At 28.6% G+C, this 17,489-nt stretch overlaps 2 pseudogenes; both read right to left on the bottom strand.

Annotated features, from left to right (window-relative positions):
* Positions 1-7,279: 7,279 nt before the first annotated feature.
* LOC149530829 (protein TITANIA-like) lies at positions 7,280-8,086 on the bottom strand (annotated as a pseudogene).
* Positions 8,087-8,117: 31 nt separating this feature from the next.
* LOC149530830 (uncharacterized) lies at positions 8,118-10,822 on the bottom strand (annotated as a pseudogene).
* Positions 10,823-17,489: the final 6,667 nt, after the last annotated feature.

Consider the following 17,489-nt stretch of genomic DNA (forward strand, 5'->3'; position numbering starts at 1 on the left):
AATACTAGAATATTTCCTTCCACAAGTCAAAACCATGAGATCAAATTTTGAAGTTTAAGATCATTCAAACCCATACAAAGGGCCATCAAGAAGGATTCTACAAAAATCCTTCTCATTAGAAAATGAAAAAGAGATTTAAAAACCATTCAACATAAAAAAAATTGAACCTTTCTTCCAAGTCTCCAAACTCAAAAGATAAATTTTCTAACATCATCACTATTGAGATGATTTCTATAGAATCTTCAATAATTGAGCACATCAACCATGCACTAGACTTGCCTGAATGAGAATCATTAAAATTCATACTTCCTCAAAGCTCTATCCACCCATGTTAGAACTCACAAAAATAAAATAAACAAAAATTGACATAATAAGATGCCCATCCTTCTCAATGTGCTCCAAAGAAGAGGAAATATCCACACCATAATCTTGCAACTTACATATAACCTTCAAATTCGTAAGGACAACATCATTAAGACAAAAAATAACATCATAGTCATGAGATAACCATGGAATTTGTATATAAGAGGAATCAATCACCTCTTAAACCCTCACAACCACCCAAAATAAATTTGACAACTATCTTCAAGCCCTTACAATCCATTATAAAAGGAGATAAATCAACATCCTTACAACTAGTAATGCACCATAGAATTATGTTTCAATATGGAGGGAAAAAAACTTTTCATTAGACATACAAAAGGAACACCAACACCCTTGGCCCCATCCTCTCTAGAAAACATGTTTTCCTTCACCTTTTCAAGATTTTTTTAGCTTAATGGTCTTCAACAAACATTTTCTACTTTAAATTGCTTTCAAAAGAATGTTGAGGAGGAATTCTTCATCATATAGATAATCCACTAGATCCACATATCTATATTATTGACAGGGTAGGAAATCCTAATAGAAGGAGATATGATAATCTACTTCTATTTTCCACCAATTGTAAGAATTGTAATCAATAAGGGTCCGTTTGGTTGTGGCAATGGGAATAGCTATTTTGGAATAGAAAATGGGGGTACATATTCCTACTCTCTATTTGGTTCAGCTAGAATTTGATGGGGAATTTACGGAACCAAAAATTTATGTTTTCTAAAATAAATAAAATTGGAATAGGAATACGTATTCCAATTCCACCTATTTAGGTGGAATTGCAAAACTTCATTTTTGGGCCAAAATTGGAATATGCATTCCTATTTTAATTTGTATTCCAATTTCGATTTGGTGCATCCAAACGAAGAATTCAAAATTTTAAGAATTTACATATGCTTATTCCGCTTGTATTCTTGTTGCCAAACGGGCCCTAAGGGATCCATTAACCTTTGTAGTAGTCATATTACTCGGAAGAAGTGCTAAAACAATGGTAATACAACATCCCATCTCCTACTTTATTTACCCCAACACTTCAGACTTCATCTTCTTCAACCTTACTATCTTCTTCCAGAACTAAAATTTACATGATTGTCCTAGACATGCTAGTTATACCAATAGAGCAAGTATTAGGATAAAATCATAGTTGTAGATCTATAATAGTTGTCATCAACTTCTCTTCTTTCCCTTTTTGCTTTCTCATTGTGAAAACATATCATATTGCATCTTCAGACTATGTTAAATGACATTTATGTGATACTACATGTGAAAGGATGGTATCCATCATCTTGACTAGACTTGTATTTAGTTTAGGATACAATAATAATTTAGTAGATCTTAACTATGCTATTTGTGCATATCATGAATACTTATGATGATATAAAGTTGATGTGTTGAATTAAGAAAAAAATTTGATGATTGAAATTTCCTTTCTACAACTAAATTGAATCAAAATGGCACTGATGAGAAAACCTTTGTTTTCACTCAAAGTGGTGATAGATTAAATAAAATCCTAAGTGATGTTGAATATTATCTTTGATATAGAATTTTATAAACTTATACTAGGTAAGATGTGCACAAATTAATAATTTAGCATATAACATACAAATTAATATTAATTTAAAATATATTAATTACATCAATTATGTAGCTATATTATTTAATTTAATTTTTTAAAGTATATTAATTGCATCAATTATGTAGTTATATTATTATTATTATTATTTTGAAATTCAAACTTAAATTTTCCCCTACATTTAAAATTTGTGAGTATTTTAAATTTAATAATTTGAAACCATAATTTTTTTTATTGAAACTTTACGTCTCACAATCTTTCTTTTTCAAATTATTTTCCTAAAATTTTTAATTTCAAAATTATCTTGTAATTAGTTTATTTAATATTAATAATTTTATTTAATTAATCTCAGCCTATTTTCTAATATATTTAAGTCGATAGGCTTATATGTGGGAGCTTTGCTCCCATATTTTATAATTTTTGCTTGGACAATTGTCATCCCCACCTGTAATTTTTTGTTGGAAAATTGTCAGCCCAATCTAAAAAAATATTTTGATTGTGAAAAAAATTTAAAAGAATAGAAAGTACTATTATAAGTTACTTCATTGTGGCTATTACTAATTTGCATTCCTAAATTTATGGTCTTTTGATTTGCATGTGAACTTACTTTAAACTTGCATATAAATTCTACTATTGCCTTTGGAAACATTATTTTGTGGTTTTCTTCCCATTATCATTTCACCCTCTTGTCTTGCAAACTTCATTTTTTCAATTTATTTTCCTTTGAAGACAAATTTTAGAATTATTCATAGTGAAAATGTTTATTTTTTATTTGTAGATGAATAGAGAGATCCATTGGTTTTCTTGATAAATTCATTTATTTTAATTGTACAATTTTGTTTAAGAACAAAGAGATCTATTTTAAAATTATTTTTGTGTAAATATATATGTAAATTTACAAATAATTTGATAGTCAACTATACAAAAATGGATTTGAGAGTACGTGAACAAAAGACTTATAATCATTTTATCAAGATGAGCTTTTTTCTCAAAATGTGCATTGTTGCTCTCTAACATTTTAATCATTCTATTCTAAAATGTACATTAAGGTTAAGGTTTAGATCTCTTATGGAATTATATATTTATAAATAATATCATTGAAGAGTTTTTTAAAAAAAAGCTTAGATCTCTCATTATATTTTTGTTTCGTTGTGGTTGATTCATTTTTAAGAATTAGACTATTTAGTTACTTTCTCTTGTTTATCCACAATAATACAACAATGCGTTAATTTCTTTGTTATTTATATTTTGTTATGGTAAACATCATTAAAGATTGTATTTTTTATTTTTATAAATTGATTTCTATTTTTACTTTTGTTTTCAAACCTTTACTAAAAGTATAATAAAAAATTAAAAGCATAGCCTAAACTTTTAATTGCCAAGCTAAACTATAGTTGTATAAATGTTTAAAAAAAAAAGCTTTATAAAGATAAGATGCATACTTTTTAATTTTAAAAATTAAATAAGTTATTTATCTAAAAGAGAGTTAGCTAAGAAAATTAGTAAATTATTTTGTACTACTTAATTTTTTTAAGTAAGAAAATTATAGAAAATTATATATATTAAATATAATTATTTTTAATAATTTATTGTTATTTTCAATTTAATAAATGAATTATAATTTCTTATTCTTCAATATTTAAAAAAATAAATTTTAATACACTTAAATCTTATTTTTTAAGATTTCTTAAGAATAAAGCTTTACTAAATAATAATGAAAGTTTCCTTTATTTTGTTTTAAAATTTTGGCATTTTCAGTTTTAATTCTAGAAGCAAGTTTCTAATTTTTGTTGAGAATGGAATTTTTAGAATTTGCATTTGCATGATAAAAATGTTCTATTGTAGATATTTAAATTTGAAATTTTGTAATTATATAAAAATATATTTATAAAATTTGTGATTCATGAAAAGTTTATGCTTTATTTATATTTTATTTTTAAAAATATTTTGAATCAAATTTTATTCTTCTTAATTTATGGTTCTTGGTAATAAATTATAGAGTGTGATATAAATGATAGATTAAAAAAATTATATAATTAAATTTTATTCTTAAATATAATTAAGATTAACTAAGATTTCTATTTTTCTCTAAATATCTACTTATCATTTGAATTCAAAAATATTTTAAAATTATATTAAAAATCATAGTATGCATTTTATATCTATTTATATCATTACTTATTAGTTACTATTTTGTTTCATTATATCATTGAATTATTTGAACATAATTTTAAAATTATATGGTATCATATTGATAGATTTTGAGTAATATAATGTTTTAATAAAAATGTGATATTTTTGATATTACTAAGATTTTCTTTTGTCTAGCTTATGAGATTTGAACACTATCTAATTTGTTCAAAAGAAAGACAATATTTATAATTTAAATTTAATTAAATAACATTCATACTAGCTACTTTATGTTATGTTTAACTAGTGTAGTGATGCTAAGTGATTACATTGATGAAGATTGGTACAAATTTGACGAGAGATGAATTAATTCTTAGATTAGCATTGATGTCAATTGATTGACTTAGTGTTTTCAGTATACTACTAAATATTGTGAATAAATAATGAGTTGTGATATTTTTCTAAAGTTGTTATTCTAAACCAAGACAATGCTATGTGTCATGATGTTACATTTGTGCTCCCAACTTTTGATATGAAGAATTCGATCAATTATATTTGATGAGATTAAACTAGGTGTTAAAACAATTGTAAGTGATTTGAATATTATTTGAATAAAAATTATTCAAAAGTACAATTAAAAGTTAGAAAAAATAATTTGAATATGTATCTTGTATTTCTTGTATCAAAAAAAGTTCATTCAGATTGATATTAGATGTTACATTTGTTATTTGGGATCATCTTTTAGGCTGTTTATGACAAATTTAATACCATTTTCTTTTGGAAATATAGTGGTACATTACTCCTATGGACTAATTGTTTGATATACATAAACGTGCAACTATTAATAATAAGTATAATGTAAATATAAGAAACTTACTAATTATTAAAGATTTTATATAACTTTAACTACTATTGTTGATCCTTTTTCTAATTAATTGTTACTAATATTAAAAATGTGTAACTAAAAAATATTCATAATTTTTAAATTGGACATTAACATGACTTAATCTTTTTATAGCAATTCTTTTTAAACACTAAAAAATAATTACAAACTCTCATGAAAATTTGTCATTTATATTTTACATTAACATTCAATTCTTTATAATTTACTTTAGTTATTTTATTTATTTAAATGAATGAATAAAGTTTAGTTTTTTTTAGAAAAGCTTAATCCGTCTCCTTTAAAAAAAATTGCTTTCATGTTTATTTTTGCAAATTGTGATTGAATAAAACATTACATTATTAAGAAAATAGCTACAATTTAAAATTAAAAAATTATGCAATTTTTAAGCTATGAATGAGAGATGAATATTTCTAAAATATTGTAAAAAAACTATAATTTGAAAAGTGTTTTAAATTTTTGACATTTTTTTTTTTATGGAGGTCATCCACAAACAAGTTTTAGGTACTCAATACTTCTTTGACAATTTCATTATGGTAATTTATTATTTCTCTTATTGATTATAGTTTTTGATTGTTTATGTTAAAATTTGTAATTCATAATAATAAGTATAATAAAAATTTAATAAATTCACTAAGTATTAAATTTTTTTCTGATTTTAATTACTCATAGTTGATACTTTTCTAATTCATTGTTACTAATTTTTAGAATGTGTAGCTTAAAAAAATTCATATTTTTTAATTAGACATTAATGACTTAATATTTTAATAGGATTTCTTTTTAAACACTAAAAAATAATTTCAAAATTTATCATTTTATATTTGATATTAACATTCAATTTTTTATATTTTACTTTAGTTATTTTATTTATTTAAATATGATAATAAAGTTTGCTGTTTTTTTAGAAAAGTTTAGTCCATTTTTACTATTATTTTGCTTTCATGTTTATTTTTGTAGAATGTGGTTGAAATGTTGTACGTAATAGTAAATGTCTAAAAAATTATTTTATTATTATTATATAATCTTTGATTGAATTTTCAATTAATATGCTTAGCACATGATGTACATAAAACAAGAATAAATAATAAATGTCATGAAGAATAATTTCTTCACTAACATCAAAATGATAGCCTTTATATATATATATGCATTTTAGAAGTTAAAATTTCACTAGTAGACTGAATTTTTATTTATTGATGTTATATGGTACATTTTGCAACACTCAAAACTTTAGACATTTTAAAGAATTAAAAAATATAAACTTAATATATAAGATTTGATTGGACATATATTATTTTAATAATTCTTTCTACATATTATAAATTATCTACTTTTCCAATTCCAAATCCTAACTTTAGTTGCATGTAAAAAACATGCAACTACTAGTTTTTTAATACTTAGAGTTTGTTGTTTGATATTTATTGTTGAAAATAACATTCCATATTACCTACCCTTGAGAGAAAAAGCATTCCATATTTGTTTAAAAAATATCATTACCAATAAATTTTAAAAATATTGTACCGTTGAATTTAGATTCATGTTACCGTTGGAGACGCTCCATTTTTCAACAGTTTCATATAAGCATTGAAAACAACTTATCCCATGCAGGCTGTTAAATTTGTGGTTTGATAATTCTCGATGCCAATGGCGTGGAAGAGATCGAAAAGGAAGAAGGGGGAAAGGCTGTTTAATTTGCCAATGATAGATCAGATTCTTCAAGGACTCGAAATCTAATGGGTAAATTGGTTCTTCAAGTACTTTAACTGATTGATTTGGGCTAGCTGAAATAATATCAGTAGCCTACAAGAAAAGATACAAGCGAGCAGCAGCAATGAATCATCATTACAGCTTTAAATGATATTTAATGGATCTGGTGGATCCAGTTGCATTGGATTTGCTGAAAGTTTTAATGTTATGGTTGATTGGAACTGCATATTGAGTGGGTATCATCGAGAGAATGGTTAATACTTGAAGGAGTTGCTGGTCATGGTGGAACCAGAGGTTGGGCATTTTCTGTACATTTAGATTACATTTGCTGAAAGTTTTAACAATCTGGTTGATTGGAAATGCATGTTGACTGGCTATCATTTTAATGTTGAATTGATATGTTTTAATAGCTTTGCGTGAGTGTAATGGGTTGAGTAATGGAGAAGCCCTGAAGAAGTGTTCTGTTTCATAGCGAGTGGGCTTCAATTATTTTTTCAATATTTCCAGAGGAGTATGTCTAGCTGGACTACCGAAAAGGAAGAATGGGAAATTGATTTTGCAGGCAGATTGGATGAGTGTAGCAAGAAAGAGGAGGATTGGGAGCTTCAATCATATTGGTAGGTATGTATCAAATATTTATGACCAAATTGCTTTTGTAATAATTTTATTTCTGCGTCCACCATTAACTTCAAATGTACTCGATTAGGAAGATGGGTTTATAAAACATTAAGGCTTTATTCTTGAAATCAACACCCTATTTGTCTATTGAATTTCTTTTAAGATTCTTGATAGGAATTGTCAGTATCACCATTCAAACATATTGGAAACCCTTACAGAATGGATAATTTTTGTCAGCAAAATCAGACTTTGAGCAAATAAGTCACATGTACACACTCCAAAACCCATTCCTTGGGAAAAAAATTGACATGAAGACCACTTCTACATGCTATATTTCTGCATTTTACTTGTAAAAAGACTTCAATAAGCTCTGCACTTCCGAAGGTGGAAGGATGTTTAGTATAAATCCCTTTGTTCCAGTCTTTACTGTAGCTAAGATCTTGCATTAGTACCTCCGATGTTAGATCTTTCCTATTTTAAGATATTTTCTTTCCTAGTCTTTTTGTTCTTACCAATCAATTCCCCTGAGCACTGCCTCACATGATCTAAAGCTTTGGCTGGCATTTCCTTGAGTTTTTGAGACATAACTGGACGGAAACAATGTCAAAGAGAACACTCTCGACACTTGAAACAGCTCCCGGAATCAAATGCATAGATGTCATCCCTAATAATTTTCTTTCACTGAGGACTTAATCGATGCCATCCCTAATAATTTTCTTCCACTGATGACTAGATGACATCCCGGAATCAAATGCATAGATATCATCCTTTTTCCCATGAACCATCGCTGTGTGTAGTAGAGGACTTGACCTCTCTCTACTGTCCTGGTAGAGGACTTAATCTGCCTAAATTTTCCTCTGGACTCCTCCTTGCATGCCTCCCTTGAGCCATTAAGGGTCTGTTTGGTTCCTGGAAGATGACAGGAATTGGTTTTTTCAAAATCCGGATTTGAAAATTTGTGCGTTTGTTTCAAAATTTGCAAATGGAATTAGCATATGAGACTTCCAATTTTGTCTCAAAACCAGGTTTTCTGACTTCCTAAAAAAAGTAGGAATTGAAAATCAAAACTTGGTTTTGTTTTTTAAGGAGTGTAAAAACAATAGATTGGACTATTTTTTGAAATTTGCCTTCAACTCCAAGCTTACGCATAAAAATGTGTCTTCACACGCATCTTCTAAGTAAAACAAACAATTTCAGAAAAATCCCAAAAATCGGAATGAAGATATACAAAACCTTGATTTGGCTAAACCAAGGTTTGTACAAATCCGAGTTTTTTAAATTCCACGAACCAAACAGACCCTAAGACTTTAGCATGCCTTTCTATACTGTTGCTTTTAACTAAGATTCTTTCTGAGCTTCTTCCATGTTGCATTTGTGTCAATACAAAGTTTCCTTGAATGTTAGTATCAGTTGCACCTCTTTCATATGTTGTCGGATCCCTGTCTTTTGAAGGTTGTCCCCTGCTATTTCCCCCAAACATGCCTTAAGAAAATTGAGAAGTCTGAAAGTCCCCATTTTGTGATATTCTCTGATATAGAGGTGCTTCCCCACATTGCTTTAACACATACTGAGATGCAACCCTAGGTAAAATATTATTATCATAGAATGTCTCCTCATCCAGACAAGTTCCATTCTAATTGCCATGGAATACATGATCACTACTTGCTTGAAAAGAAGGATGGCTACCAACAGAAAATTCAAAATTCTCCATTGAGTTTTGAGTGAGAGAACAACTTGGATTATGAACAGAAGGATGAGAACCTGAGAATGATATGGAAATAGTGAATGAATCTGAATCCGTTTGGATGTGAGCTGTTTGAATTGTATGGGTTGTATGACTTAAGGACTGATAGCTTCTTCCCCAAGAAGGAGAAGCTGGAGCCACATTTATGGTACGAGAAGCCAGAGTCAGTAAAACATCTGGCAAACCCAGAGATAGCTGCAGTGGCTCCAACACGCATCTTCTAAGTAAAACAAACGATTTCAGAAAAATCCCAAAAATCGGAATGAAGATATACAAAACCTTGATTTGGCTAAATCAAAGTTTGTACAAATCCGAGTTTTTTAAATTCCACGAACCAAACAGACCCTAAGACTTTAGCATGCCTTTCTATACTGTTGCTTTTAACTAAGATTCTTTCTGAGCTTCTTCCATGTTGTATTTGTGTCAATACAAAGTTTCCTTGAATGTTAGTATCAGTTGCACCTCTTTCATATGTTGTCGGATCCCTGTCTTTTGAAGGTTGTCCCCTGCTATTTCCCCCAAACATGCCTTAAGAAAATTGAGAAGTCTGAAAGTCCCCATTTTGTGATATTCTCTGATATAGAGGTGCTTCCCCACATTGCTTTAACACATACTGAGATGCAACCCTAGGTAAAATATTATTATCATAGAATGTCTCCTCATCCAGACAAGTTCCATTCTAATTGCCATGGAATACATGATCACTACTTGCTTGAAAAGAAGGATGGCTACCAACAGAAAATTCAAAATTCTCCATTGAGTTTTGAGTGAGAGAACAACTTGGATTATGAACAGAAGGATGAGAACCTGAGAATGATATGGAAATAGTGAATGAATCTGAATCCGTTTGGATGTGAGCTGTTTGAATTGTATGGGTTGTATGACTTAAGGACTGATAGCTTCTTCCCCAAGAAGGAGAAGCTGGAGCCACATTTATGGTACGAGAAGCCAGAGTCAGTAAAACATCTGGCAAACCCAGAGATAGCTGCAGTGGCTCCAACTTAGCCTTCTTTATCTTTGTTTTTCATTGGATTGTTCGGACCCGCCTTCTTCTATTTTAGTGTCGCTTTGGGGTTCCCTCCAAAATCTGTTGCTGCCTCCCACGACAAGTTCTTTCATCCCACTTTCCATAAACAACAGTACCATTTTAGAGAGAAAGAGACAATCTCTGATCTTTATCTTTTCCCATTTCTTCTCATACCTGCAGCAGTAGGTTGTTCATAGATTTCAATGTAGGATCTCCTCTATCTTCAGTTTTCTCAATTCCTTGTGTTCTGAAGCATCTTCCATTGTTTCCATCTACATCCATTCTCTCTTCAATCCCCCAACCTAATGCAGGTTGTTGCTTTATCTCCTCCTGGTTGACTTCTTGCACTACCTCATCAATAGTTACATTGTTCCTTGCCGAATTTGAATCCCATACTAGGGGCAATCTCTAAATCATTTGTTTCCCGATTGTCTTCATTGGTCTTATTGATGTTCAGCAATGGCTTCACCTCCTCTCTCTTTGCTCTTGTCGGTGTTCCCAGACACTAGACTCTGGCTCTAATTCCAATTCCTCCATCTCACTAGTACTATTACCATTACCCTGACTAATAGCCCATTCGCCTTTCCTTGACTCTTTAGACCTCTGCGGAGAATTGGAAAGCCTAACACCATGTGACCACCCACAAGACAGATAACTGTGTTGTGCTGGGTAGTTGGTATGTGCACATGTTTCACCACCAAAATCAATTTCCCCACTTCTATTACCTATTCTGATGACTCCAAATTCCATTCTGAAATTGTTTCATCTATACTCATGATCAAATTATTTTCTCCCTCCTATTTCTGTTCGGGATCAGTACCGCAGTCCTCTGACTTTTCAAAGCCAACGGTCTCCTCTCTGTGTTTAATCACATGTCACAAATCTATAACAAAAGTTTTATATACAATTAATCAAAACTCCAAATCACGATAATTATTTGAAGGATATTTTTATTTAATCAACCATTTCAAATATTCATTGGTGATGATGCAGGTGACATTTTTCCAGGTTTAACATTTGTAGTGAAATTATAGAGTATGAAGGACCAAATATACCCTTTCTTAAGATTTTTTTTTCCTATTTCAAGATTTATGGATGAACCTTGAATTATTATACCAAAGGTGCTTGTAGATTATAGAGTTTTAATAAATCTATATCATTCATTTGGGATGGTTAAAGTCTACATATACATCCCCATATAGGATTACTAACCTTTGCAACAAATTTGTGATGAATGGAAGTAGAAAGAATCTATTCTTTCACAAAGAGACATAATTTTTGCTGATTTTGAAAATATTTAGATTGCAAGTGACAAGTGACAAGTAACAAATGCACTAAGGACAACTTTTTCCTCATTAGCCACTAGATGTTAGTTTCTATGCTTCTATTCTGAAGACTGAGTTATTTATTCATTTGACAGACACAACTACATGGTTCCAATTGAAAGACACGATTTCTTAGCTGCAGACTGGATTTTTTATTCATCTAACAGACACAACTGCCTTGTTCTAATTAAAAGACAAAAAAAAATTATAATTGCCTTTAATATATGACTGAGCCATAATCTTCCACCGATAGGAACACTCACTAATTGTAAACAAAATAGTCACTCGGTGCTGATACGGGGGCCTCCACTTGCAGCTATGATTATGCTTTGTTATTGCTGGAGATAACACTCAACACTCAGATTCTAAGGGAGACAAAAATTTAACTCCTCAAACTAGAGCTAGGCATAGCCACAAATGTCCAACTTCACAATATTCTCACTATCTAATATCTTTAAATTTTTGAAACCTCCCACAGAAAGCCCAAGAATGAGACCAAATATGTAGGAAAAGCTTGTTTATTAGTTCCATGATTTGTGGCCTCGTTTATGAAGGAATTTGGGTATCAACAATCTATTCATAATGCTCGGTGCTGACTTTTGAGTTTTTCCTTTGAACCTTTTAATAGGTTGATCACTTCATAAATCAGAGGCAATCTTAATCCATTCCAAAACTAAGGAAAGTGGTTGTTTTTGTACTAGTTTGAATGTTAGCATAAGAATAAACATGCACAACTTTGCTAAGAGGATCACAAATATCAGCTTCTTCTAAAGACACATTGCCTAGAAATTCATGACATAAATGCAAGGTGCACCACACGTTGTGCAAGATCTCTATATTAATCAGTAGAATCTTGAACAAATAATCACATAATATTAAGGGGCCGTCTACAAATACTATCAACATCATCCTCTATTCATCATCTATGATGGCATTTATCTTAAACTTCATTCTTTATTTTGTTCGATCTCAATTAAAAAATACACCCACAAACTAATATTCCTACAACTCTCAAAGGCATTAGCGAAACATGCTACTCAAAACATTAAATAGACAAACAAGACTAGATCTTTATCCCATTTCTTGAAAGATACTCATGAATGTCATACGTGGAACAAGTTACTGAAAACATTAAATAGACAATCAAGAGCCCATTTCTTGAAAGATAATCATTCACAATCATGGAGAAATTTAAAAAAGAAATATGCACTCTAGTGCTTGTATTATGGCTCATCTTGAAAAGGTAATGTTCAGAAAAAACATTTACATAGTGCAGGTATTCTCACTAAGAAACCAAAAACAAAACAAGAAATATGTCATCAAATTTGTTTCTCAGAAAATGCATGCCTTGGATTCATAGTTTAGGATAGAATACCCAAAACACAGTGATAAAAAATAGATATACTGAAAAGCCAAAAAGCCCTAAAATGAACTCTGTTGATACTTGGCTTTTCATCTTGCTCTGATTTACCAAAAATACTTCTACAAGTGACAACTGCTCTTTTAATATTAACTTCTATGAGTCATTATATCCAAGATTGCTCAAGAATGAGGTCTCGAATGGCGGCTCATAGCTCTCTATTCACGGAGTGCAAGAGTTTGTAATGAAGGCCCTCAGTTTTGACTTAGTTTGTGCCCATGCAAGTACACCATAAAATGAGATATTCAAATATCTAATATGCATGCAAATGAAAATGAAAGCTAATCTATATGATAACAATGCAAAATAATGCAAGATCTAATCTATCAATTCAAGATGTACTCTATCAATGCAAGATTTAATCTATGAAAGCAAGATCTAAGCTAATATGAAAATGCAAGGATGGATCATGACGATAGAAGCCATGGATGCATGAGAGAAGACGACAAAAAGATAGAAGTTCTCCACAAAAAGCTTTAGTATTCAAACTCCAAAAATTGCTCTCCAAACCTGCAACATAACAATAGTATAGAGTGTGTGTATGTAAAATGAGGAGAGGGCTCTCCCTTATAAAGAAGACTGGACAATCAAGATTAAGAAGCAAAAATATTTAATCAAGGGTGGAGAAAGAATGATCCATGTGAAATAAAGATCCATCAATGAAAAAATATGAAAAGAATTAAATGAAATCTTACTAAGAAATATGTGCATTTAAATGTAGAAATTTTTTAAATTTTTATTTAGGAAATTTATTTAATTAAAAGGGAGCAAGTTCTTTTAATTAAATAGGAAATATTTAATTAAATTAAAAGAGGGGTTTTTCTTTTAATTAATTAAATGTGAATGAATATTATAATTAAAAGAGAGGTTTTCTTTTAATTAAATGGGGACTTATTTTATTTAATTAAAAGAGAGATTTTCTTTCAATTAAATAAGACTTAGGATAAAATGATCAACCTTAAAAAAGTAAATAATCAAATTTGATCAAAGAAATTGATTTGAATTGATTTAATAAAATATTGCAAACCATTGATTCAGGAAATTTGTTAAATTGATAAATTGAATAATGAGGATCCATAGTTTGGGTGACCATTTTAGGGTGCATTCAGGCTTTTCATCTTGCTCTGATTTACCAAAAATACTTCTATAAGTGACAACTACTCTTTTAATATTAACTTAGCTGCCAAAATATGAACTTAGCTGCAAAATCCCTCATCTTATCTTAAAAAATCTGATCTTTTATCTGTTTTTGGTTTGCAATCTCATTTATCAAACTGACCATGGCTTAAGAATATCTAAATTTACTCTTTCTTGGAATATTTCTTATATACCTAGATTTGCAAGTTCCTTTTAATATTTGCAATCTGCCTTCATCTTGCCAACACCATAAAAAATCTTTAATTACAAAGGATAAATTTGTCTTTTTCTGCCCTTTCCTTCTTGAGGTGAAATGTTTGCAAATATTAAAAAATGAGCATTGTTATCTTTGAACTCAACAATTAAGGTGGCCTTGGGTAGCATAGTTCATAAAAATGACATCAAAAACATAATATTATATTGACTCTATTTTGAAGCCACTTTTTATCTTGTGAATGGTCATAAAACGCTTTGCTAGCTGCCAGATTCGCAAGTGAGCTTTCAGCCCTCCTTTGTACCAAAGTATTATTTTTCATGTCGCACATAATCCATGTGACAACTCTCCTGAACAAAAATGAGCATCCAAATTGCATCAACGAAGTTACACCTCATTTTAGTGCTAGTGATATTATATTTTTCAATCCCTATTAACAGTTCATATTGTTGCAAGAAGTTAGGAAAAGTTTTATTTTTTCCATTTTTAGAGCTTGAATAGTCCTGAAGCTTTCTTTATCACACATATGGATTATATCCTTCTTCATATTATCTTCCTTCTAAGTGGGCTTGTCTTTTGAGGATTTCTCAATCCTTTTCAACAAATTCATTTTATGTATACTCTGCAGTCATTACAATCTTTGATGTGACATTTATGAACATTTTGTCAAATAGTTAAAATGTGCTACTCAACGGTTTACAAATGTTGCATAGATATCTAACAAAGGAGCTGAAAGCAGATTTTTTCCCATTGAGAGTTATTGCGACCTCTTAAAAAAAATAATTCTTCTAATATGCTGCAATTATTCACTCTATTGAAATCACATTTTTATGATGAATTATGTCAAACAAATTAGATGCATTGAAAATCTTATTGCCCTGTTCTCTACAATGCTCTTCACAACAATCATCGGTTGAAAGACAATCTGCACTACTATTTCATTCCTCTAGATGTCAATTTCTAGAATCTTCTCTCCACGACATACTTCACCTAGAAAAGATGAATCTAAAACCTGAATCTTGCATAAATATTAATAGCACAATGACATTGCAGTAAAATTGAGTTCATCCATTCAATTTCTTAGGGTGGCTGAGAGGACACTTTGGCACTTGATTATTAACTTCTTATACTCTTGATAATACTTTCATCTTGTCTAAAATATCGTAGAATTTTTATATTCATCTTAAATTTTAGCATTTATTTGGTATGTGTTAAAATATACTTCCACATGTTTTAAATATTTTATTTTTATAGTAATTGAAGTAATTTCTCTACAAACTTCTTTTGAATTAGTTATAAGTTCACTCTTTTTAAGTTGTAGTGAAATAAGTTTCTATTTTATTTTAAAATTATAAATTATATAGTTCATAAATACCATCTTAATGGTTTATATATATTTAAAAAATAAAAAATGTATTTGAATAAATTAAGTGTGAAACAAACAAACTATATGTAAAATTGAAATGTGCTTAAATGTCAAATAAATCATTTGAGAGGTGTGTAAATTTGAATTTTTACATATTATTATTTTTTGAGGTTATGGTGAAATGCGGTTACTTATTTGACATATTTTATTAATATATTTTTGAATAATTTTGAAAGTGTATTTGAATAAATTAAGTGTGAAACAAATTAACTATATGTGAATGTGCTTTTATAACATTTTTAAAATGTGTTATTATTTTGAAATTGGCCTATCTTATGTTTGAATTTGACATTAAAAAATTCAATATATTTTGAAATGGTTTAAATATTTTATTTTTTATAATAGTTCAAGTAATTTTTATTTTTGTGAGATTATGATGAAATGTAGTAATTTTAAATTTTTTTTATTAATATATTTTTGAATAATTTTGAAAGTGTATTTGAATAAATTAAATGTGAAACACATTAACTATATGAAATGTGTTTTTATAACATTTTTGAAATGCGTTATTATTTTGAAACTCACATATCTTATGTATGAATTTTGACATTAATTTTTTTAAAAATATATTTCAGAATGTTTTAAATATTTTACTTTTGATAATGGTTCAATAATTTTTACAAAAATATTTTAAATTAGGTAGGCATTCACTTATTTTAAATGATTGTAGTTTGATACATGCATATATTTGAACCTTCACATCTACTTTGTATGAAGAGTCTAATAACTTTGACAATAACTAAGTGAAACAAATCAATCATATGTGAAATGTGCATTTATAAATCATTTGTAAAATGTCAGTAAATTTTAATTTTACATTTCTACTATTTTTTAAAGTCATGATGAAATGGAACAACTTATTTGACATTTTTTATTAATATATTTTGAATAATTTTGAAAGTTTATGTGAATAAATTAAAGTGAAACATATTAAATATATGTGAAATGTTCTTTTATAACATTTTTGAATGTGTGTAAATTTGAATTTTTATGTAATATATTGTTTTAAAACTCACATATCCTATATTTGAATTTTGGCATTACAAAAAATTCAATACATTTCCAAATTGTTTAAATATTTTACTTTTTATAATAGTTCAAGTATTTTTTAACAAAATTGTTTCAAATTATATAGGAATTCACTTATTTTGCCATATTCATTTACTTGGCTTATGTGGAAAATGATTGTACTTTGAAATTGCATATATTTGAACCTTCACATCCGAATAGCCTAATAACTTTGACTATAACTTTTGTTGTATGTTTGAATTTTAGTGTGAAGCCAATTTAAACTTTGAGATACACTTTGTGTGTGTTTAAAATTTGATATTATTGAACTTTCTTATTAATACGTGTGTGCAAACCTATGCATGATTATTTCACCTGTAATTAAATTATGACATAAATTCATATGACATTTTTTATTTATATATTGATAATACTTTTAAAACTAATTTGATTGATGTGAAATATTTTTGCATAATTATATTTATTATTTATTTTAATATTTAAATTTTAACATTTATTTTATTTTATATATATTTGAAAAGTGTATTGAAACAAATTAAGTACTAAACACATTAGTGATCATATATGTGAAATGGTTTTCAACTTTGATAGTCACCTTATTTATTTGATATGTGTTTTAACTTTGATCACTACTTTAATTTATTTTTTGGTAAATCAAGTGTGAAATGTGTGTGTAAATTTAATTTTGATCTTTACTTTAAAATGTATTTATTTTATTCATATGTTTGAATTTTGACATTTTTAAAATATATCAGAAGTGATAAAAAAAATAATAGTGAAATTGTTTCAAATTAGACATGCGTTTTAAAAAATAAATTACTTTTGGCATTTATTTTGTATATGTAAAATGAACAAGCATCCCATAA

The sequence above is a fragment of the Cupressus sempervirens genome, chromosome 11 (genome assembly GCF_028749045.1).
Source record: "Cupressus sempervirens isolate cs-2001-9-10 chromosome 11, ASM2874904v1, whole genome shotgun sequence".
Taxonomy (NCBI): Eukaryota; Viridiplantae; Streptophyta; class Pinopsida; order Cupressales; family Cupressaceae; genus Cupressus; species Cupressus sempervirens.